At 43.4% G+C, this 26,491-nt stretch overlaps 1 protein-coding gene across 24 annotated transcripts in view; it reads right to left on the reverse strand.

Annotated features, from left to right (window-relative positions):
• The window catches only part of LOC115144382 (neurexin-1a), a 644,902-nt gene that overhangs the window by 184,725 nt on the left and 433,686 nt on the right, over positions 1-26,491 (reverse strand). The gene's annotated exons all lie outside the window — the stretch shown is intronic.

Raw genomic sequence — 26,491 nt, forward strand, 5'->3', positions numbered from 1 at the left:
ACCAACATAGATACATATCTGACCAACATAGATACATATCTGTACCAACATAGATACCTATCTGTACCATAGATACATATCTGTACCAACATAGATACCTATCTGTACCAACATAGATACATATCGTTACCAACATAGATACATACAGTATATGGCATGGCTGGCTCATTTTTAAATGTGGAGTACTACTTTCATACTGTATCATATTGATCATTGTTAGACATTGGTTGAGTCTAGGGTTGTGTTCATTAGGACAGGCATGTTCTAAAATGTTTTTCAATAGATATTCCTCCCTATGTCAGTATGCCATTTGATTCCTAAAGAACAGGATCCAGGTTCATAGAAAACCAGATGGTGGGTGAATCAAAGTCAAAGCATCTCTCTCCATCCAACATGCTCTCACAGTCTCATTGCAGAATCATATGTCCAAACCCTTGTCCATAAAAGTCTAAATGTTAGCCATTAATTCTGAATGGTTAAGGGTTAAGGTTTGGGATAGGATGGAACACTACTTGATGGTAATAGCATTCAGCGTTGGTAATAGCGTTCATCTCCTGACATCCTGCTTATCTAATTTTGCAGTGGACCTTAAGTGATATGGCTGCTCCATCTGTTGTATTGCTGATCTTAGACCAGTCCTGATTTTAATTCACTCTCTCTCTCTCTCTCTCTCTCTCTCTCTCTCTCTCTCTCTCTCTCTCTCTCTCTCTCTCTCTCTCTCTCTGAATGGATGTGTGATTGGGATTCAGCCAAAGCAGAGCGGGCCAGTACCACTGCCACAGTGATGAATGTTCTGTATTATAGACCCATCTGGATACCACAGCCAAGCTGGCCTTTCCCTGCGTAGCGGACCGCAGAGGGGACATATGTATAGGTACAGTATGCCATTGGCATTATCATACCTTTAGTAGCATACCTTTAATAGCATACCTTCAGTAGCATACCTTTAGTAACATACATTTAATAGCATACCTTCAGTAGCATACCTTTAGCAGCATACCTTTAGTAGCATATCTTTAGCAGCATACCTTTAGCAGCATACCTTTAGCAGCATACCTTTAGTAGCATACCTTCAGCAGCATACCTTTAGTAGCATATCTTTAGTAGCAAACCTTTAGCAGCATACCTTTAGTAGCATACCTTCAGTAGCATACCTTTAGCAGCATACCTTTAGCAGAATACCTTTAGTAGCATACCTTTAGCAGCATACCTTCAGTAGCATATCTTTAGTAGCATACCTTCAGTAGCATATCTTTAGCAGCATACCTTTAGCAGCATACCTTTAGCAGCATACCTTTAGCAGCATACCTTTAGTAGCATATCTTTAGCAGCATACCTTTAGTAGCATACCTTTAGCAGCATATCTTTAGTAGCATACCTTTAGCAGCATACCTTTAGTAGCATATCTTTAGTAACATATCTTTAGTAGCATACCTTTAGCAGCATACCTTTAGCAGCATACCTTTAGTAGCATATCTTTAGTAACATACCTTTAGCAGCATATCTTTAGTAGCATACCTTTAGCAGCATATCTTTAGTAGCATACCTTCAGTAGCATACCTTTAGCAGCATACCTTTAGTAGCATACCTTCAGCAGCATACCTTTAGTAGCATACCTTTAGCAGCATATCTTTAGTAGCATACCTTCAGTAGCATACCTTCAGTAGCATACCTTTAGCAGCATACATTTAGCAGCATACCTTTAGTAGCATACCTTCAGCAGCATACCTTTAGTAGAATATCTTTAGCAGCATACCTTTAGCAGCATACCTTTAGTAGCATATCTTTAGCAGCATACCTTTAGTAGCATACCTTTAGTAGCATACCTTCAGCAGCATACCTTTAGTAGAATATCTTTAGCAGCATACCTTTAGCAGCATACCTTTAGTAGCATATCTTTAGCAGCATACCTTTAGTAGCATACCTTTAGTAGCATACCTTTAGTAGCATATCTTTAGTAACATACCTTTAGCAGCATATCTTTAGTAGCATATCTTTAGTAGCATACCTTTAGCAGCATACCTTTAGTAGCATACCTTTAGTAGCATACCTTTAGCAGCATACCTTTAGTAGCATATCTTTAGTAACATACCTTTATCAGAATATCTTTAGTAGCATACCTTTAGCAGCATATCTTTAGTAGCATGTCTTTAGTAGCATACCTTTAGCAGCATACCTTCAGTAGCATACCTTTAGTGGCATACCTTTAGTAGCATATCTTTAGTAACATACCTTTATCAGCATATCTTTAGTAGCATACCTTTAGCAGCATATCTTTAGTAGCATGTCTTTAGTAGCATACCTTTAGCAGCATACCTTCAGTAGCATACCTTTAGTAGCATACCTTCAGTAGCATACCTTTAGCAGAATACATTTAGTAGCATTCTTTTAGCAGCATACCTTTAGCAGCATACCTTCAGTAGCATACCTTTAGTAGCATATCTTTAGTAGCATATCTTTAGCAGAATACCTTTAGCAGCATACCTTTAGCAGAATACCTTTAGGAGCATACCTTTAGCAGCATACCTTTAGTAGCAAACCTTTACTACTTTATTGGTTCCATTATGCCAGACAATCTCAATCAAGCACAGCTTATTTGAACCCAAGTCTGGTGTGTGCATCTTCATCAATGTTAGGATGTAAAAATACTGCATGATAAATATTGGATGCGAGCATGGAGAGGGAATGAATGAGTGAGTTTATTTTATATTAATGTGCCTGTGTGTAAACAATAGTTGCTGTTCATGTATGTCCCCTTACACTGTGTATAAGACAGTAGTTTTGGAATTGTTAGTTAGATTACTTGTTGGTTATTACTGCATTGTCGGAACTAGAAGCGCAAGCATTTCGCTACACTCGCATTAACATCTGCTAACCATGTGTATGTGACAAATAAAATTTGATTTGATTTGATGTTAAAGTAGTCTGTGAACTGAGTGTGTTTGTGAGCATGTAGGCAGCACAATCCAACCTGAACTCAGGGGTAGACATTGTAAAAGTAAATCCCAATGAGTATGATATGTTAAGCCTCGTATGGTATGTATTCATTTCTGGATGTCCATAATCCATTTGGTATGAATATGTTCAAACTGTGATTACTACAAGTTCATCACTAAGCTCGGGGCCCTGGGTGTTCCTGACAGGCTGACCCCAAGTGGTGAAGGTAGGCAACATCACCTCTGCAACGCTGATCCTCACCCTAACCAACCACCCTAAACTTCTGTCTTATGTATCCATACCACATGTAACATATCAGACTAATTTGAGGGTCCCGATTCACCTTTACTTTGTTACGTCTAGTGTATGAGACCAGGCTGCACAATCGTGTGGGAGCTCATATCACCACCTTTTTTTCCATCTCCCCTATAACAAAGCCAGGCTTTTCTTGTAATTAAACATTCTCTCCTTTGCACAATCCGTCCTTTCTCCTATTTCTCCATCTTATCTTCCTCCTGTTCCCTCCTTCCTCTTTTCCCTCGTTCATTGTCTTTGGGCTTTATCAGTCATCTCCTGTGAAAGTTATTACAAAGTCTGTCGCATTCAGCCAGTCTTGTGTTCTGTTCTTCCTCCCTGCATCCCTCCCTCGTTCTTTTTCTCCTTTATGTTTTGTTTGATCCAGTAGACCTTATCGCTCAATTCTGTTTTGTTCTACCCCTCTCTCCATCCCTCCATTCCACTCTCATTCTTTCTCTCCTATATTTGATGTTTGTTGCAGTAGACCTTATCACAATCACAATGATGGGAGGAGATAAACAGCTTTGCGGTTCTTTGTAGTGAAATAACACGTCAGGCGTAGGGGTGTGTTTGGAGATGTGTGTGTGTGTGTGGGTAAGTGTGTGTGTGTGTCTATCTGTATGTGTGTGTGTCCACCTCTGTGTGTATCTGTTTGTGTGTGTGTGTGTGTGTGTGTGTGTGTGTGTGTGTGTGTGTGTGTGTGTGTGTGTGTGTGTGTGTCTTGTTCGCTGCTGTATCTATTCTCTCCCTCTGCTCTCTGACTAACCCGGGGTGTATTGGGAGCCCTGTTGGACCACAAGACATGGACGTGCCGTGTAACGTTTCTCCTATGGTAAACACACACACACACATTGATGTATATCATTCTGACAGGACAATATAAGCACCAGGTTAGTCTCGGGTTTGTCCCTCTAATCTTTCTCGGTCTGTTTCCATTGCTCTGTCTTCTGTATTCTCCATTCCACATCTCTCCCTCTCCCTCTCCCTCTCTCTCTCTCTCTCTCTCCCTCTCCCTCTCCCCCTCTCCCTCTCCCTCTCCCGCTCTCTCTCCCTCTCCATCTCGCTCTCTCTCTCTCTCTCTCCCTTCTCCCTCTCCCTCTCTCTCCCTCTCTCCCTCTCTCCCTCTCTCCCCATCTCTCTCCCTCTGCCCCCCCCTTCTCTCAATTCAATTCAATTCAATTCAATTCAAGGGCTTTATTGGCATGGGAAACATGTGTTAACATTGCCAAAGCAAGTGAGGTAAACAACATACAAAGTGAATATATAAGGTGAAAAACAACAAAAATGAACAGTAAACATTACACATACAGAAGTTTCAAAACAGTAAAGACATTACAAATGTCATATTATATATATATATATATATATATATACAATGTACAAATAGTTAAAGGACACAAGATAAAATAAATAAGCATAAATATGGGTTGTATTTACAATGGTGTTTGTTCTTCACTGGTTGCCCTTTTCTCGTGGCAACAGGTCACAAATCTTGCTGCTGTGATGGCACACTGTGGAATTTCACCCAGTAGATATGGGAGTTTTTCAAAATTGGATTTGTTTTAAAATTCTTTGTGGATCTGTGTGATCTGGGGGAAATATGTATCTCTAATATGGTCATACTTTGGGCAGGAGGCTAGGAAGTGCAGCTCAGTTTCCACCTCATTTTGTGGGCAGTGAGCACATAGCCCGTCTTCTCTTGAGAGCCATGTCTGCCTACGGCGGCCTTTCTCAATAGCAAGGCTATGCTCACTGAGTCTGTACATAGTCCTCTCTCTCTCTCTCTCTCTCTCCCTCTCCTTCTCTCTCTCCCTCTCTCTCTCTCTCTCCCTCTCTCTCCCTCTCCCCCTCTCCCTCTGCCTCTCCCCTCTCTCTCTCTCTCCCTCTCCCTCTCTCTCTCTCTCTCTCTCTCTCTCTCTCTCTCTCCCTCTCCCTCTCTCTTTCTCTCTCCCTCTCCCCTCTCTCCCCCGCTCTCTCGCTCTCTCTCTCCCTCTTTCTCTCTCCCTCTCCCTCTCCCCCTCCCTCCCTCTCTCTCCCTCCCTCTCTCTCTCTCTCTCTCCCTCTCTTTCTCTCTCTCTCTCCGTCTCTCTCTCTCTCCTCTCTCCCCCTCCTCTCTCTCTCAATTCCTCTATGCTTCATGTAAGGTGCCCCAGTTGTATCTGTTCTCTTTAAGGCCGTAGACCCCAATGGGCAGGCTGGTGTATACTATATGACAAAGTTTACCCTAAGAATTGGCTTCACCAATGGAGGGAACCCAATATAGAGGAGCAACCAACCGTTGTTTAGTCCTACTTCCTTTTATTCAACAAACTCCTAGATCGACAGACAGACAGACACTGAGTCTCGTCTGTGCCACAGTAGACACAACTTCCTACTGTCCCACCACAACGACCACTCTCTTCAAGGCTCTAATATAACTTCTATTAAGATTTCATGAAGTGGTAACGATTATGCAATTACTGCCTATACTCCAAATACCATAATAATACACTATGGCAGCAAGGTTGGACAAGCAGCTTACAGAGGGGATGTTTATGGATTGGAAAACAAACAGTATCAGACTGGCTGACTGGATGGGACATCGATCTGTATCCAGGTACAAAAACACACAAGCACACACACATGCACACACAAACACACACAAACACACACGCACACACACATGCACACACAAACACACACAAACACACACGCACACACACACATGCACACACAAACACACACAAACACACACACATGCACACACACACATGCACACACAAATTGACCAGAGAGGGTCAGTGGATGCTGAACGACCATGGACACTCGATAGCAGTTATATTTTTTATATAAATAACCGTGGCTTTATCCGGCCTGTAATTGCCAATGACTACATGAATGAGGGAGTGGGTAGGGAAAGGTTGAGTATTGATTGTTGATGTAGACCCAATAATGTCCTTCCACTTGTGTACTTTCTCGCATGGATTTAACAATGGTGGAAACTCCTTCCAGCCAATGCTTACAAGTGCAGTACTGACTGTATACTCTCTCTCTCTCTCTCTCTCTCTCTCTCTTTCTCTCTTTCTATCTCTCTCTCTCTTTCTATCTCTCTCTCTCTCTCTCTTTCTATCTCTCTCTTTCTATCTCTCTCTCTTTCTATCTCTCTCTCTCTCTCTCTTTCTATCTCTCTCTCTCTCTCTCTCGCTCTCGCTCTCTCTCTCTCTCTCTCTCTCTCTCTCTCTCTCTCTCTCTCTCTCTCTCTCTCTCTCTCTCTCTCTCTCTCTCTCTCTCTCTCTCTCTCTCTCTCTCTCTCTCTCTCTCTCTCTCTCTCTCTCTCTCTCTCTCTCTCTCTCTCTCTCTCTCTCTCTCTCTCTCTGTGTTGGGCTATGAGGGAGCCATTGGGACACTAGAGTACAGGAGCGGAAGTGAACTTGAGCACATTAAGTCCGTCCTATTCCGTCTATGTTGAAGATATTGTCATTCACCATACCCAGATAAACACAAGTACTGGCAAAATAATGATCAGGACAACCAAATCCCTTACACAATACCTACCTATAAAGGTGTTCATCTATAAAGGTGTTCATCTATAAAGGTGTTCATCTATAAAGGTGCTTATACTTTATTATCTTTGTTCCGACCAAGACATCTGGATCTGATCTAAATAAGAACTATCTGTTGATAACGGGAGTCTGACTCCCAAAGCGCCGTTCATTCTGGATCCAACAGAGACAGGGAAATCCCTCTATAACCATCCAGGTCCTTTCTTAATGGCCCTGAGGCCTGGCTATTCCTCTCTGCTCCTTGGTGGATTGAGTAGAAGCGGTGAGGAGAGGAGCAGCCAGCTACTTGAAGCGTAACTTATTTATTAAAGCATGGGGAGGGAGGGAGGGAGGGAGGGAGGGAGGGAGGGAGGGAGGGAGGGAGGGAGGGAGGGAAGAGGGAGAGGAAAGGGAAGGAGGAGAAGACAGACAAGAGTGGAAATGAGTTAGGCTCACACACATGCATGTTTTGCTTCGTCCTTCGAGGTAAACAAAAGCACATCAGCACTCATACACCCACTTATAAAGCTAATCAAGAGAGTAAAAAAACATATAATGGTGGGAAAAAAATATATTAAATGGAGAATCGGTCAAAATCTGTCAGTTGAAGCTAGATATATTTGCATTGGATGCGTCTCAATACACCGCATCCACCATGTCGCACTTCCGCATCTGTGGTGAGAGGTGGCAGAGCTACAGCAGTGTTTGTCAGACCATGAGTCACCTGTGGTGAAAGGTGGCAGAGCTACAGCAGTGTTTGTCAGACCATGAGTCACCTGTGGTGAAAGGTGGCAGAGCTACAGCAGTGTTTGTCAGACCATGAGTCATCTGTGGTGAGAGGTGGCAGAGCTAGAGCAGTGTTTGTCAGACCATGAGTCATCTGTGGTGAGAGGTGGCAGAGCTAGAGCAGTGTTTGTCAGACCATGAGTCACCTGTAGTGAGAGGTGGCAGAGCTAGAGCAGTGTTTGTCAGACCATGAGTCATCTGTGGTGAGAGGTGGCAGAGCTAGAGCAGTGTTTGTCAGACCATGAGTCACCTGTGGTGAGAGGTGGCAGAGCTAGAGCAGTGTTTGTCAGACCATGAGTCACCTGTGGTGAGAGGTGGCAGAGCTACAGCAGTGTTTGTCAGACCATGAGTCATCTGTGGTGAAAGGTGGCAGAGCTACAGCAGTGTTTGTCAGACCATGAGTCATCTGTGGTGAGAGGTGGCAGAGCTACAGCAGTGTTTGTCAGACCATGAGTCATCACAAAAATCGTTCTTCTCACGAAAACGTCTGTAGCGTCCGAACAGTTTGACGTTCAAAACAGTTATTCGGCTGTCCCCATAGGAAACCCTTTTTAGTTCCAGGTAGAACCATTTTTATTTCCAGGTAGAAGCCTTTTGGGTTCCCTGTAGAACCCTCTGTGAAAGCGGTTCTACATGGAACCAAAAAGGGTTCTACCTAGAACCAAAATGGTTCTACCTGGAGCCAAAAATGGTTCTTCAAAAGATTCTCCTATGGGGACAGCTGAAGAACCACTTTAGGTACTAGAAAGCACCTTTTTTCCTAACAGTGTGGTCAGCCAGGAACAGTCAGGTACAGCCAGGAACAGTCAGGAACAGCCAGGAACAGTCAGTTCACCTGATGTGGGCGCACCAGGTATATAAAGGGACAAACTAACAATATGTGTGATGTCTCTGTTATTTACTATTACAGCTACTGGCCTTCGTTCCATAACTCTACTATTAAACCAGTGAGGGAGTGCGTTGAACAGATACATACACACGCAAGCATACAATGCAGCACATGGGTGGCCGGTAGCCTAGCAATTAGTGTGTTGGGCAAGTAACCCAAAGGTTTGCAAGTTCAAATTCTCGAGCCAACTAGGTGAAAAGTCAGCCCATGTGCAAGGTACTTAACCCCTAATTGCTCTAGGGTCACATTCAATAATGGTTGATCCCTGGCTGTGACCCCTCTCTCTGAGGGTGTATGCAAAAAACACATTTCCATTTCACACCACACACTTGTACATGTTTGAAACAGGACAACAATAAGCACACCCTATTTTACACAGCTCTTCATTGACAAGGCTGTCAGGACTTAATTTTCGAGCACCAGGCAAATCTGGTGAGATCATCCTCTGACATGAAACTAACACAGGTCAGATTCACCACATGTAACACCACATCTAACCCCTTCCTGCTCCTTCCTGCCTGACTCACTATCGTATCCACTGGCATGTGTCTGTTCCAACAGGACATGACACCGGATTAGCTCTGTGGACTATTGACTGCTCAGAACTGGTCAGGATAATGTGTATGCGTATGAGTGTGAGTGTGAGTGTGAGTGTGAGTGTGAGTGTGAGTGTGAGTGAGTGTGAGTGTGTGTGTGTGTGTGTGTGTGTGTGTGTGTGTGTGTGTGTGTGTGTGTGTGTGTGTGTGTGTGAGTGTGTGTGTGTGTGCGTGAGTGAGTGAGTGGATAACAGGGAACATGATCTGCTTTTGACAGTGCTACTAGAAGAGTGAGGATAACCACGTAGGCACCTCGTCAGCAGAAACACTCATCCTTATCCTCCTTACAGCCCCTAGCTTATGAATGATAGATTAACACACACACACCCCACCTCCATTCATTGAACACCATTGTGTTGATTTTATTTCTTCACATTATATGCCTCTCTTTTTAGCTTCCTGTTCTTTCTCTACGTGGGGTCTAATGCATTGTGAAACAGTGTGGTTTTGTGGGGAAATAGTTTTGTTGAAGTCCCTTAGTGGCAGATAGATACACTACATGACCAAAAGTATGTGGACACCTGCTTGTCGAACATCCTATTCCAAAATCATGGGCATTAATATTTAGTAGGTCACCTCTTTGCTGGGAAGGCTTTCCACTATATGTTGGAACATTGCTGCGGGGAGTTGCTTCAATTCAGCCAAAAGAGCATTAGTAAGGTTGGGCACTGATGTTGAGTGATTATACCTGGCTTGAAGTCGGCGTTCCAACTCATCCCAAAGGTGTTCGATGGGGTTGAGGTCAAGGCTCTGTCCAGGCCAGTCAAGTTCTTCCACACCAGTCTCGACAAATCATTTCTGTATGGACCTTGCTTTGTGCACGGGGGCACTGTCATGCTGGAACAGGAAAGGGCCTTCCCCAAACTGTTCAAACAAAGTTGGAAGCACAGAATCATAAAAAATGTCATTGTATGCTGTAGCGTTAAGATTTCCCTTCACTGGAACTAAGGGGCCCAGCCCGAACCATGAAAAACAGCCCAAGACCATTATTCCTCCTCCACCAAACTTTGCAGTTGGCACTATGAAATCGGGCAGGGAGCGTTTCCTGGCATCCGCCAAACCCAGATTCGTCAATAGGACTGCCAGATAGTGAAGCGTGATTCATCACTCCAGAGAGTTTCCACTGCTCCAGAGTCTAATGGCTGTAAGCTTTACACCACTCCAGCCGACACTTGGCATTGAACATGGTGATTTCAGGTTGTGTGCGGATGCTCGGCCATGGAAACCCATTTCATGAATCTCCTGATGAACCGTTATTATGCTGACGCTGCTTCCAGAGGCAGTTTGGAATTCAATAGTAAGTAAGTGTTGCAACGGAGGACAAGCGATTTTAACACATTACAGTACTCTGCGGTTCCGTTTTGTGAGCTTGTGTGGCCTACCACTTCACAGCTGAGCCGTTGTTGCTCCTAGACGTTTCCACTTCACAATTACTGCACTTACAGTTGACCGGGGCAGCTCTAACAGGGCAAACATTTGAGGAACTGACTTGTTGGAAAGGTGGCATCCTATGACGGTGCCATGTTGAAAGTCACTGAGCTCTTCCGTAAGGCCATTCTACTGCCAATGTTTAACTATGGAGATTGCATGGTTCTGTGCTCGATTTTATACACCTGTCGGTAACAGGTGTGGCTGAAATAGCCAAATCCACTAATTTGAATAGGTGTCCACATACTTTTGTATATAGAGTTTATATGAAAAAAAATCAAGGTACTAAAATAAACCACACCAGCGTGTCTGATAATATGAGTTCTGTTGATCTAGGATCAGGTCTTCCGTTGCCATATAAATGTATTCATTATGATTTAGAAGGCAAAACTGATCCTCGATCAATACTACTACTCTGAAATTCTTTGTGGATACAGGCCATACAGAAACACAACTGTGTGACTTTGCAGTTAAGATGCGGTACTATGCGGTACTAAATGTTTACCCACCTAAAACATAATTAAAATCAGCATGTGTTTTATTATTTCCAATAGCCCTCTATGGAATCAAGGTTCAGGGAGGACACACACACACACACACACACACACACACACACACACACACACACACAAACACACGTAAAGAAGTGGAAAGCAACAGCTTTCAAAAACTTAATTAAGTTGACTATAAAGCGAGGGCTTGGTTAATATTTTATGCAGAATGCAGAATCACACGAGGTGCCACACACACACACACACAGACACACACACACACACACACACACACACACACACACACACACACACACACACACACACACACACACACACACACCCTGTGGAAGGCACCTACCACAAAACCAACAAAAGCAGGGCAACAACATTATTGCTGGAAGATTTGCCTCTGGCAGAGTTACATGTAAGTCATTTCGGACTTGGTCTGGGACAAATTGCCTTCACTCCCCAACTCTGGCAAACAGCTGTGCTGCTGGCAGACTCGGCTCTGTTGTGGAGTGTGTGTATGTATGTGTGTGTGTGTCCATGCTTGCGTGTGTATGTGCAAATGCGAGCATGTGTGTGTGTGTCTATGAGCGTGTGTGTGTGTGTATGTGTGAAGCCTCAATGGAATGTTTCATGTGGACCCACAATGCCCTGTGGTATTAATGAAGTGTAATGAGAAGGCCAGCTCACACACCCCAGCCCATCTCTTACGCCTCATTACTGCATTTACAATTTGCAATTATAACAGAAAACACCCCAAAATACAGCAGTAGGCCAAAATGCCGTGCAATTGTTGTGATCATCGGCAGCGTGTGTGTGTGTGTGTGTGTGTGTGTGTGTGTGTGTGTGTGTGTGTGTGTCAGTCCAGCATGCTGTGCAGTGCGGTTGTCATCACAGGGCAGTAGTTGTTTTCACACTTCTATGAGCATTTAATGATGATCTGGTGTCTGGGGCTATAGCTCTGAGGTAAAGTGACACATACATAACAATCACAGAGGTGAAGATGATTGAAAACAGCAACAGCAGCTACCTGCTCAAAATACATGTGGCTGTACAGCAGCCAGATTATAATGCATCAATCGCTGTGTATCATACACTTCTTACATACAGCATGTACATGTTGCCCTCTGAAAAGACCCCTATTTATTTGTATATATATGTATATACAGTACCAGTCAAAAGATTGGACACATCTTCTCATTCCCAGGTGTTTCTTTATTTTACTATTTTCTACATTGTAGAATAATAGTGAAGACCGCGAAACTATGAAATAACACATATGGAATCAAGTAGTAACCCAAAAGGTGTTTAACAAATCAAAAAATATTTTACATTTGAAATGTTTCAAAGTAGCCAGCCTTTGCCTTAATGACAGCTTTGCACACACTTGTCATTCTCTCAACCAGATTCATGAGGTAGTCACCTGGAATGCATTTCAATTAACAGGCGTGCCTTGTAAAAGTTAATTTGTGGAATGTCTTTCATTCTTAATGCATTTGAACCAATTAGTTGTGTTGTGACAAGGTAGGGGTGGTATACAGAAGATAGCCCATATTATGGCAAGAACAGCTCAAATAAGCAAAGAGAAATGACAGTCCATCATCATTTTAAGACATGACGGTCAGTCAATCCAGAACATTTCAATAACTTTGAAAGTTTCTTCAAGTGCTGTCGCAAAAATCATCAAGCGCTATGATGAAACTGGCTCTCATGAAGACTGCCATAGGAAAGGAAAGACCCAGAGTTACCTCTGCTGCAGAGGATAAGTTCATTAGAGTTAACTGCACCTGAGATTGCAGCCCAAATAAATGACAGACACATCTCAACAGTTCAGAGGAGACTGTGTGAATCAGGCCTTCATGGTCAAATTTCTGCAAAGAAACCACTACTAAAGGACACCAATAATAATAAGAGACTTGCCTGGGCCAAGAAACACCAGCAATGGACCTTGGTCTGATGAGTCCACATGTTTTGTTTTTGGTTACAATCACAGTGTCTTTGTGAAACGCATAGTAGGTGAACGGATTTTCTCCGCATGTGTGGTTCCCACCATGAAGCCTGGAGGAGGAGGTGTGATGGTCCTTTGCTGGTGTCACTGTCAGTGATTTATTTAGAATTCCAGGCACACTTAACCAGCATGGCTACCACAGTATTCTGCAGCCATACGCCATCCCATCTGGTTTGCGCTTAGTGGGACTATCATTTGTTTTTCAACAGGAGAATGACCCAACACACCTCCAGGCTGTGTAAGGGCTATTTGTTCAAGAAGGAGAGTGATGGAATGCTGCATCAGATGACCTGGCCTCCACAATCACCCGACCTCAACCGAATTGAGATGGTTTGGGATGAGTTGGACTGCAAAGTGAAGGAAAAGCAGCCAACAAATGCTCAGCATATGTGGGAACTCCTTCAAGACTTGAGAGAATGTTGAGAGAATGCCAAGAGTGTGCAAAGCTGTCATCAAGGCAAAGGGTGGCTACTTAGAAGAATAAAAAATATAAAATACATTTAGATTTGTTTATATTTTTTTGGTGCTACATGATTCCATGTGTTTTTTCATAGTTTTGATGTCTTCACTATTATTCTACAATGTAGAAAATAGTTTAAAAAAAAAGAAAAACCCTTGAATGAGTAGGTGTGTTGAAGCTTTTGATATATACGTGTGTCTTTTCCTACTAAATACTTTGTTGAGGAAAAATAGAATTGCTATGATTGTGATATATTGTTGTATATTGTTGATATATAAGAATGTCTGCTAAATGATTCAAATGTCAATGTAAATTAAGGTTGCAATGCAGAAGAATTCTGTAACTAGAGATGAGAGCTATATAACTACAGTAATGACCATTTTCCTTTATAATCTGGAGAAAATGGCCTCCTTCCATCTGTGGAGTCATTTGAGCTTCCTTCAACACAATGTAATGGAGGGATGGAGAGAGGAACTATTTATACCACAGCCTGGGGGGTGAGACAGCTGTGTCAGAAGTCAACAGTCTTGGCCTTTCTCTCTGTGCATCAATACAATCTTCAAGTGTACACACACACACACACACACACACACACACACACACACACACACACACACACACACACACCAAACACACGCATATTCACACACAACACTCCTCTCATTTTTAAAAATAGAATTTTCACCAAAGATTTTACTCAACATGACAAACCATGCCATATAAACAGAGACACTATATTTAGGAAAGAATATCAGAGCAAGGTTGGAAAGTGAAGAAAGACTGAGACTGATGTTCTGTATTGTGATGTTCTGTATTGTGATCTACTGGCATTTCTGGGACATAATTTGTAATTGTACAAGAAGATTGTTTTGATCTAAGGGAAGCATATCCCTATCTATAGCACCACCGTACCGCATCCACAGCCCAACTAGCACTAGCAGAGCATCATTTGGAAGCTGCAGCTATCCTCCTAATCTGTAGGGGTCCCCGGCTCTGATCTGCTCTGCTGCTGGAACTGCTAATGAGAATCAATGTGTCTCTGAAGAAAAGGGGTATGGGCAGAAGCGTCTCTGTCTGTCCTTAACCTTGTGGCCCAGTCAAAATGAACAGGCTTGACAGCATAACATTGATAATATAAAATCACATTTACTTAATGTTAGCTACGGTCACTTGAGGGGGAGGCAAGGCCCCATAATTTATTGATGTATTGCTTTGAAGACGACAAGTTACACCCAATGTGATTTGTTATAGCAATAAAAGGATGGACATAGTGTCTCATCTCTCTGTCGAATGTCTCTCTCTCTCTCTCCCTCTCTCTCTCTCTCTCTCTCTCTCTCTCTCTCTCTCTCTCTCTCTCTCTCTCTCTCTCTCTCTCTCTCCCGCTCTCTCTCTCTCTCTCTCCCGCTCTCTCTCTCTCTCTGTCTGTCTCTCTCGCTCTCTCTCTCTGTCTCTCTCTCTCTCTGATATCCTTCCATCCCTCTATACCTCTCTCTCTAGCCATTTAGCGTTGTAGCGGGTCTGAGCATGAGCAAATGGTGAAATTATTGCAATTGAAAGATAAGTCAGGGTAATTCCTACGCACTCCTCGCCCAGTCACAATGTGGAGCTGATGACACTTTATTCTTTGGGGACAGGTATTGTATATCATCCAAATGAAGTGGCTGCCGCATGTAGCCCTGGTACGCTGGCTCGTTGTGAGAAAGAAGACATCATTGGCGGACGAGGCCATTCACTAACTGTTACAGTTCAATTAAATTCAAAGGGGCTTTATTGGCATGGGAAACATGTTTACATTGCCAAAGCAAGTAGAATAGATAATAAACAAAAGTGAAATAAACAATCAGAAATGAATAGTAGACATTACAGTTACAAAAGTTTCAAAATAATATAAACATTTCAAATACTATATATATATATATATACACTACCATTTAAAAGTTTGGGATCACTTAGAAATGTCCTTGTTTTTGAAAGAAAAACAAAACAAATTGTCCATTAAAATAACATCAAATTGATCAGAAATGCAGTGTAGACATTGTTAATGTTGTAAATGACTATTGTAGCTGGAAACGGCTGATTTCTAATGGAATATCTACATAGGCGTACAGAGGCCCATTACCAATGACACGTTGTGTTAGCTAATCCAAGTTTATCATTTTAAAAGGCTAATTGATCATTAGAAAACCCTTTTGCAATTATGTTAGCACAGCTAAAATATGTTGCCCTGATTAAAGAAGCAATTAAACTGCCCTTCTTTAGACTAGTTGAGTATCTGGAGCATCAGCATTTATGGGTTCGATTACAGGCTCAAAATGGCCAGAAACAAATGACTTTCTTCTGAAACTCACCATCTATTCTTGTCCTGAGAAATGATGGCTATTCCATGCCAGAAATTGGCAAGAAACTGAAGATCTCGTACAACGCTGTGTACCACTCCCTTCACAGAACAGCGTAAACTGTCTCTAACCAGAATAGAAAGAGGAGTGGGAGGCCCCGGTGCACAATTGAGAAAGAGGACAAGTACATTAGAGTGTCTAGTTTGAAAAATAGATGCCTCTCAAGTCCTCAACTGGAAGCTTCATTAAATAGTACCCGCACAACACCAGTCTCAACGTCAACAGTGAAGAGGCGACTCCGGGATGCTGGCCTTCTAGGCTGAGTTGCAAAGAAAAAGCCATATCTCAGACTGGCCAATAAAAATAAAAGATGAAGATGGGCAAAATAACACAGACACTGGACAGAGGAACTCTGCCTAGAAGGCCAGCATCCCGGAATTGCCTCTTCACTGTTAACGTTGAGACTGGTGTTTTGTGGTTACTTTTTGGAATCATGAAGTAACCAAAAAAGTGTTAAACAAATCAAATTATATTTTATATTTGAGATTCTTCAAATAGTCACCCTTTGCCTTGATGACAGCTTTGCACACTCTCGGTATTCTCTCAACCAGCTTCATGAGGTAGTCACCTGGAATACATTTTAATTATGCCTTGTTAATAGTTCATTTGTAGAATTGATTGACTTCATAATGTGTTTGAGCCAATCGGTTGTGTTGTTACAAGGCAGAGGGGTATACAGAAGATATACAGCCATATTTGGTAAAATACCAAGTCCATATTATGGCGAGAACAACTCCAATAAGCAAAGTGAAAAGACAGTCCATCATTACTTCAAGACATGAAGGTCAGTCAATATGGAACATTTCAAGAACTTTGAAAGTTTCTTCAAGTGCAGTCGCAGAAACCATCAAGCGCTATGATGAAACTGGCTCTAATGAGGACCGCCACAGGAATGGAAGACCCAGAGTTACCTCTGCTGCAGAGGATAAGTTTATTAGAGTTATCAGCCTCAGAAATTGCAGCCCAAATAAATGTTTCACAGAGTTCAAGTAACAGACACATCTCAACATCAACTGTTCAGAGGAGTCTGATTCAGGCCTTCATTGTCGAATTGCTGCAAATAAACCACTACTAAAGGACACCAATAATAAGAGACTTGCTTGGGCCAAGAAACACGAGCAATGGGCATTAGACCGGTGGGAATTTGGAATCCTGATCACGGCCGGTTGTGATACAGCCCAGGATCGAACTTGGGTCTGTAGTGATGCCTCTAGCACTGCGATGCAGTGCCTTGCACCACTGCGCCACTCGGGAGGCCCAATGTGCAAATTGTACGAAAGAGAAAATAAATTGACATGAATATAGTTAGTTTTTGTGCTTCCCTGGTTGCTCTTTTCTTGTGGCAGCAGGTCACAAGTCTTTCTGCTATGATGGCACATAGATATGGGAGTTTATCTGTGGGTCTGTGTAATCTGAGGGAAGTATGTTTCTCCAATATGGTCATACATTTGGCAGGAGGTTAGCAAGTGCAGCTCAGTTTCCTCCACATTTTGTTGGCAGTGGGCACATAGCCTGTCTTGTCCCCAGAGCCAGGTCTGCCTACGGTGGCCTCTCTCAATAGTAAGGCTATGCTCACTGAGTGTGTACAAAGCTTTCCTTAATTTTGGGTCAGTCACAGTGGTCTGGTATTCTGCCACCGTGTACTCTCTGTTTAGGCCAAATAGCATTCTAGTTTACTCTGTTTTTTGATTAGTTCTTTCCAATGTTTCAAGTAAATATCTTTTTGTTTTCAGTTGACACTGCCACACTGATTCCTACCACTACTCACACTGAATGAATGATAATTAGCCTTAGCAGAAGGGATTGGGGGGTGGCACCTGGTTGAGAATCTGAATACATTAAAATTAAAGAGTGAATGAGTCTCTGTATGCTGGATAACCACTTTGCATAAAGACATGCATTATCCTCAACCCTAATCACTCACATTTTCAATGGCCTGGGGAAAATATAGAGTTATAAAGTAGATGTTTTATAGTTTTGTAATACCGCCTACTCTCTCACGGACAAAAGACTAAAATAGTTGCAGAGAGGCAAGTTTAGAGAATGAAAAATACTGTGAGTTAGGAACTCAGAAATCCACCCACCTCCTTCCATTCCTTCCATTCCTTCCATAATCCTTCAAATCTAGTGCATTAAGATCCTTCTCTGCCACATAAACTGATGCGTTAGACAGTCACAGCTGTAGCTGCTCAAACATCATATCAGAAGACCAGGGAACTGAAGATGTGATATGCATGATGTGACTGATGTCAGGCTGAACCAAGCGATGACAGATCACTGGAAGAGATGGATGAATGGGTGGATTGTGTAGGTGTTCGCTTCGTATTCCTGACTACTGCTCATTAAAAAAACAAAAGACTGCAATTCACCAGAAGGGGGTGAAGTGTGTGTATATGTGTGTATGTGTGTGTGTGTGTGCGTGTGTGTGTCTTCATGTTGGTGAGTTTGTGCTTCTGCATGCCTTTATGGGTGAACAAAGAAGTGAATATAAAGTGTTAAAGAACTTCCAACTTGTCGGCCTTCAAATCTCTATCTTCCTCCCTCATAACTTTTCCGCTACTCATCGTCTTTGTTCCGTTTGGCCTTTTATGTATTCTGTGGCTCTGTGGGTTCACTGGGAGATGCAGAGTGAGTAGGAAGTGAATGAGTAGGAGAACACAGATAACACAACACAATACATTTTGGGTGCCGGTACTGTTTATATTTAGGCGCAGGAGCTCCGTAATACTTTTGAGCTAATACTCTACAAGAGGAACGAGTGCACAAGCAGTAGAACATTTGAGGCCCAAGTCAAGCTCTGGTTGAACATCTGTTTGCAATAATGTTAATCAGAAATCATCTATTGCAGTATGTGCTGCTAGCCTTTCGACTGAAAGGTTCATCATCTGATATGTGTGTAATCGTATCACCAACAACATGACATATAAACTACATTTGGAGAGGAGATTTAGATTGTTACCATGGCAACAGCTGGTACAGTGATCAGAAGTGAGAGAATATTGGGAACATACCAGCAAACACCGTAAATGTGCTGAGACTGCTGACAGCTAAAACAACAAGTGAAAAGACTCTTATCTGGAAAGTTACACCATGGATACACCATGCCAATTATTAACTTAGATTACTTTAGAAAATAAATAAACAGTGTGAAGTAGGTTAAACCAAGAAAGATGGGTTTTCACCTGTTGGTGTCTGTGTTTATAAGTGTTTGTAAGTGTGTATGGTGTGCGTGATAAGCCAACATTAACCAAAGTATTGAGACTTCACAGATGAGACAGCTGGACCAGGCCTCTGGAGGAGACAGTTCATGGCACGCTATCCTATCCCCCATAGTCCCATTAAAACACCTGCCCGGGGACTCATTTTCTCAGCAACCAACCAGCAACCTCCTCACATCCCAGCCCACATCCCCAGAGACCTAGGAACACCTTGGACCAGCTCAACATTGGCACGCTATGCACACAATGATATACCCACGTCTATCCCTGTTGCTTTCATGTCAACCGGGTCCTGAGATGGGAGTCTGCTGTCACAAGGTTCCTCAACAACATCTAAGACCTACAACAACAGCTGGCTGTATGGCTATGACCAACCTATACCCTCCCTCTAGACCTATAGGAACAGCCTGGACCAGCCCCTCCCCTCCCTCTAGACCTATAGGAACATTTATGACTGGGCCTGCCTCACCAACCACTAACCACCTCCCCTCCCTACAGACCTACACAGGAACACAGACCTGCAGCCAAGCTCTCAACCACCTCCTCCCATCCCCTCCCTATAGACCTAGAAACAACCTGTGACAGCCCTACCCTGGCACGCTAATCCTACAATAACCCCCTTACGTCAACACACCACATCTATCTTTCCCAAGTCAGAAAGACAGGGTGGTTTGTATGAATAAAGAGGGGAGGAGAAGAGGAAATAACAATATTAAAGGTGTAGTCAGTCACAGGCCCAGCGCAGCCGGCTGCGGTGAGACCGACGGGAGCATCGCCTGCATCACTCCAGTAGGAAAGTCATTATTTCCCTGCCATCCTCTTCGCTCCTCGCCGGAATATATTAACTTCACAGCTTGAGCTAGCCAGCCCGCCGCTCTCCTCCTTAGCCCAAGAGTGCCTACAACGCTTGTTTTGAAGAGAGGCTCGCAATTAGAGTATGGGGAAAAAAGGACACAGAAACGCAATGGTAGAACAACTCCCCACCCCAACACCCATGCAGAGAGAGAGAGAGAGAGATACAGAGAGAGAGATAGATATAACGAGAGGGAGAGAGAGTGTGGGGGGAGAGTCGGCAGAAAACAAGCTCCTGTGGCCCCCTGGAGTCCCACCGCAGAGCAGCACAGCTCAACACCGAAAAAAACTAATAATCAGCAGCAAAACTGCCTCTCATAAAGCAAAAAAACGGGTCTAGCAGATGGATTTCCACTACCTGTCTGACTGAGATTGAGATTCAAATGAGACATTCCCAATCTATTTGTACTTGTATCCCCAACAGTGCACTGACCGTCAAAAAAGAATGCATAACAATGCCATATCAGCCATTCAAATTGACGTCGTCGGAAGGCCTTGATTCATTCTGAGCATTATAGTTCAATGGCACAGACCACATCAAATTTAACACACCACATTATGCATTGGTTTACATGCATGTAAACAATGCCTTTCGGAACCTATATCTCTGAATTTCAAAATATCAGCTGGCTGCTTTGTAAATTAATATCAATGGGTCCTTGACGTATAGGTATTTAATTGCCACGGCGACGGTGGCAGGCGTTTGGAGGAAAAACGTTGTTCCGGTTTTTCCTGAAGACGTAATTCCATGTTTAGCACAATCTGCATAATGTCATAGTACGCCTGGATTTCATTTTCAGCTACAATGCAATACATTTTACGGAGATGATGCTTACATTAGCCAAGGCATAATGCCTGCCTTGTTGAGACAAATCTTAAGATTATGAAGGGACGTGTGTTACTACATACACTCATGAATAACATGAATATGCCTCACCTCAAAACAAGTGGATGCAAAAGAACGGCATTGTTGAAAAATGAGAACATCATCATTAGTGTAGATATGTGTCATGTTAGCAAGTGTGTTATTTTGTGTGCTGTTATCTTGCAACTGAATAAATAAACGTTATATCAAAACAAATGTGTAGGGTAATGATATTTTATTCAGTCTCTTACACGTCACTCAGCTATGGCAATAACACTATGATAGTTGAAAAGGAGAAAATATCATAATCAGGGATCAATCCCTTTAGATCTCAGCTACAGTATAATAACCCTAAAGGCAATGTATTGTCATATAATAGATGGTCCAGTATTCCCTGAATCATTGTACAAGGTCCTCCTATGGATACAGCCGAATAACTCTTCTGGAACCCTGTTCTCGAAGGGGCTTTTCTCATTGACAAACGTAGTTTCAATTTCCGTACACTGTATATACAAAAGTATGTGGACACACCCTTCAAATTAGTGGATTTGGCTATTTCAGCCACATCCGTTGCTGACATGTGTATAAAATCGAGCACACAGCCATTCAACCTCCATAGCCAAACATTGGCAGTAGAATGGCATTATTGAAGAGCTCAGTGACTTTCAACGTGGCACCGACATAGGATGCCACCTTTCCACCAAGTCAGTTTGTCTAATTTTTGCCCTGCTTGAGCTGCTCTGGTCAACTGTAAGTGCTGTTATTGTGAGGTGGAAATGTCTAGGAGCAACAATGGGTCATCCACGAAGTGGGAGGCCACACAAGCTCACAGAATGGGACCGCCGAGTGCTGAAGCGCATAGCATGTAAAAATCTTCTGTCCTCGGTTGCAACTTTTTTTTAATAGATTTTTTATTTTAGCAGGGAAGTTGACTGAGCACAAATTCTAATTTACAGCAACAACCTGGGGAATAGTTACAGGGGAGAGGAGATGAATGAGCCAATTGTACGCTGGGGATGATTTGGTGGCCATGATGGTATGAGAGTCAGATTGGGTGTTTAGCCAGGACTTTGGATGGGGTGTTAAACAGGTGTCCTGACTCTCTATGGTACTAAAGTACTTATTGTAAGAGTAGGGTGCTACTCTTACAATAAGTACTTTAGTACCACAGAGAGTCAGGACACCCGTTTAACACCCCATCCAAAGACGACACCCTACACAGGGAAATGTCCCCAATCACTGCCCTGGGGAATTTGATATTTTTTTAACCAGAGGAAAGGGTGCCTCCTACTGGCCCTCCAACACAACTTCCAGCAGCAACTGGTCTCCCATCCAGGGACTGACCAGGACCAACCCTGATTAGCTTCAGAAGCAAGCCAGAAGTGGGATGCAGGGTGGTATGCTGCTGGAAGTGAAACAACCACTACCAAGTTCCAAACTGCCTCTGGAAGCAACATCGGCACAAGAACTGTTAGTCAGAAGCATCAAGACATGGGTTTCCATAGCCGAGCAGCTACACACAAGCTTAAGATCACGATGCGCAATGTCAAGTGTCGGCTGGAGTTGTGTAAAGCTCACCACCATTGGACTCTGGAGCAGTGAAAACAAGTTCCCTGGAATGATTAATCCCTCTTCACCATCTGGCAGTCTGACAAACTAATCTGGGTTTGCGGATGCCTGGAGAACGTTACCTACCCCAACGCATAGTGTCAACTGTAAAGTTTGTTGGAGGAGGAATAATGGTCTGGGGCTGTTTTTCATGGTTCAGGAGAGCATACAATGACATTCTAGATGAACACCTTTGGGATGAATTGGAACGCAGGCTGCGAGCCAGGCGTAATCGCCCAACATCAGTGCCCCACCTCACTAATGCTCTTGTGGCTGAATGGAAGCAAGTCCCTCCAGCAATGTTCCAACATCTAGCGGGAAGCCTTCCCAGAAGAGTGGAGGCTGTTATAGAAGCAAAGGGGACCAACTCCATTTTAATGCCCATGATTTGGGAATGAGATGTTCAACGAGCAGGTGTCCACATGCTTTTGGCCATGTAGTGTAATATGTACATTAAGTTTTACGAATATAAAAGTACAGTAGGCCTGCCTAACAACGTTACAACAAGTCAGGCTTCATTTGTATCAATATACAAATGATTTGGCCTCCATGTGGTAAAAGCTAATTGCGCCTGAAAACATGGGTGTAATATAAGTGAATTAGCTGGGGAGAAGTGACAAGCAACGAGCTGTCTTATAAGGAAGCCCATATCTGCCACCCCCCCAAAAATGCATACATTGAAATGCCTCATGATATGTCAACTCATGCTAAATGAGCCTGTGCTTCAGTCTGATCAACTTCGGCCTTTAGCAACCATAGCTGCAGGTAGCCTACATCCCTTCTGATAACATGTGCTTTACATTCAAACCCCAGATGGCTACCTAGGCCTTTTAAATCCAAAATGATTCCCTGGAATGAATCAATCAACACAATAGTGACGACATTCTGTATGAATAACTTTAACTACAGATGCAACCCCGCATATAGCAAGCTCAGCCCTGTTATTCGTTATATTGTCCAATCACAGTTGTTGTCTTGGTCTTTGTAAAGAACAATCCCTGTTAGTTTTAAAATAGAATTAATAGGAACAAGTACAAGGTTGCTGCAGTTTGACAGGGTTGTAATGTTTTCATCCTCCCTAGGGCAAGGAGTCTATCCATTTTTAAAAAACCATATGACCTCATTAGAAAAATGATCTGGTCCCATTAGTGCACATATAAAAGTGTTTTTTCCCAGCTGAGCTGGTTAGGTTAGCCTACCAGATCAGGAACAGCTCTGGGACCTGTGGTGCCATGTTAAAACATAAAACATATATATATTCTTTCTGTATGATCTACTATCGACATTGTACTTTTCTTTTGGTGGTGGGGATGGGCTTTCATCGGTTTAAGTGGTACAGAGCAGCTGGCAACTTCAGAATGTAACAGACTGCTACTACAATTTCAGGTAAAAACGCAATAAAACAAGTCTCACATTTTAAGAAAATGTCTATACATTTCAGCTATTTCAAAATCATTGCTCTGCTATTACTATTTATACTGCTGGAGTTCGGGGCTGAACGAGACAATTCTGTTCACACTGCCCTGCTCGGAGGGGGACAACTGTCGGGCGAATGTCGTACGCCACCTACGGAGGTAGCGCTAGAGATGTACTAAGTTTACAAGTTCACATTATTTAAAAAAGTATAGCCGACGGCATTCTCACTAAACCTCAAGAGAATCTGACGTAGTCTGAAAAGGGTCTAAGAGGTCAGATAGAGAGGAGAGGGCCGGGGGCGAAGAATCACTATTCCTTAGAGGTGCATTTACATTAATACTACCCATATGAGAGAGAGAGAGAGAGAGAGAGAGAGAGAGAGAGAGAGAGAGAGAGAATGTTTGCGTGCGTGTGTGTCATTCCATCCTTCAAGCCCCAGTGGGTTTCTATCGCTCTTTTTTTCCATTCTATCATTCACAAATGGGAGCTGCAGATTAGAGGGATGGATGGAAGGATGAGAGGAGGGAAGAAGGGGAGTAAATACTCATATCTGGTTTAATCCTATCTCTCACAGACCATACACTCCTCCTAAGACGTTATAAGCTAGTCACAGCTCTGGTCATGGCCATATGGGGACGCCATTGAAAATGAAGGTCATAAAATATGGCATGAATGTTAAAGTTTGCTGTGGTTGACTTTGGGTTTCACTGGAAATGACATGAGAAAATCATGGGTAGATTCCATGCAATATAAAACGATGGTCTTTCAAAGAATACAGGAAATGGTTAGCCTCGTCCCAGATCTGTTCCAAGCTGACTCTCTGTCTCTCTCGCTCTCCCCCTCTCTCTTCCTCTCTCCTCTATCTCTCTCTCTCTGCAACGTTTAACAAAGCCCCTCAAATGAACATGTAATAAATAAGTAAATGTAAAACCAGGAGGAGCATTGAGAGCGGCTGCTGATGCGAGGGGAGGAAAGAAGAGGGAGGATGACACACAAACACACGCACACATACACAAACACACACACACACACCAAAGGAGAGAGAGGAGGATGAGTTTCACAGCCCAGTGCCCTCGCTGCAGTAATAACATGCCTATCATCATTTCCTCACTGTAAGTGCTCTCGGAGTCACAGCAGCGCTCACGGAGGGAGCACGGACACACACACACACACGCACACACACACAGAGCAAGGTGCACGCGTCTGCTACTAGCAGAGCCGTATGACCTCCCTCCCCCTGCTGCCTCACACCATATGAGGCTCTCCCTCCTTCCCTCCCCCTGACTCCAGGGTTCCCGGATCCTGCTCCAGGGGACCCTAGAGAGCGACAGAGGGGCGCATTAATATGAGGTGCAAATATGTTGCTGTGCCTGCGTGTGATATGTGCTCCAGCATCCTAGGTTGAGACCCAAATGGCATCAGATTCCCTATTAAGTGCACTACTTTTGACCGGCGCTCTGGACAACAGTAGTGCACTGTATAAGAAATAAGGTGCCATTTGGAAGTCAGCCCTAAGTCTAATCAGAGAGCACCAGCTGCAGCACAGATACACATTTAGCCAAGCCTCTGTTGAAGTCATTAACTCTTAGCTTTGCTGCTAGGTACTCCAAGTCCGTTGGGGGTTGGGGGGTGAGTGAGCATGTAAGGGTGTGTGTGAGGTGTGGGGGTGGGGCAGGTGTGTGTGTGTTTGTGTGTGTGTGTCTGCGTGTGTGTGTGCGTTTCAGCAAGATGTAAGATAATGCATTTATTTTACATATCAAAGGTGTCCATGAGTTCACTGCCATTTTATGTAGGAGTCCATGGGGTTGTGTTTGCGTGTGTGGGGCTGTATGGATTCATGTTGGTATGTGGGAGTGCTTGGATGAGTTGGTCTGTGTTAGCGTGTAGGAGAGTACAGTTATTTTATCTATCTATTGTAGGTGTCCCTTCCCCTCGCAGCCAGAGCTCCATCCAGTCCCTGTGTTAAGACGCTGTATTGTCAGATAACATAGTGTGTGTGTGTGTAATAACACACTGTGACTTCAGATGGTGTGGTGCGTATTTGTAAGTGTGCTGTTATTCTTTCAAACTGTACTGTTCTTCCCTGTCGTTAGTTTAATGTTCCATGCCTTAGTCCCGGAATCACCTGGTGAGTATGTGTATGTGACCACTGCTGTGTGTCCTGAGGACTGCTTGATGTGTTACTGCATGTTAAAGTGTACAGTATGTGGGCAGTGGCAAGCTGAATTCAAGTTTATTGCCTATGTACTGAATGTGTGTGTGGATGTTTGCAGTTGTAGTAGTGGTGTGTCTTTGTGTGCATGTCCATCTGACGTGTGTGTGTGTGTGTGTGTGCGCGCACAAGCAGCATGTGTGCCTGTGCTCACTCTCTGCCTGCATCTATCAGTATTCTGAGGGAGTGGGTGGGTGGGTGGTTGGTGGAGGAGGGCGGGTCAGGGAGGCAGAAGGCAGTAGAATTACAGGGCAGGTCAGAGCTGTATAAAACAACCCCCATTACTGTGTTGTCTCTGACTAGGCTCTCTGTACTTACAGCTCACAACACGTGGACCAGATCAGGGGAGGGAGGCGGGAAGCAACATCTTGTTAGTACCAGAACAGCAGGGATTTGACGCCTGTCGGGACTACTAGTGTGAAGCCACATCGACGTGTCTGTATTCATTTGCCGTCATCATTAAACAACGGATTACTAATATCAGGCCATGGTGATGTTACTT

Source organism: Oncorhynchus nerka, linkage group LG16 (genome assembly GCF_034236695.1).
Source record: "Oncorhynchus nerka isolate Pitt River linkage group LG16, Oner_Uvic_2.0, whole genome shotgun sequence".
Classification (NCBI taxonomy): Eukaryota; Metazoa; Chordata; class Actinopteri; order Salmoniformes; family Salmonidae; genus Oncorhynchus; species Oncorhynchus nerka.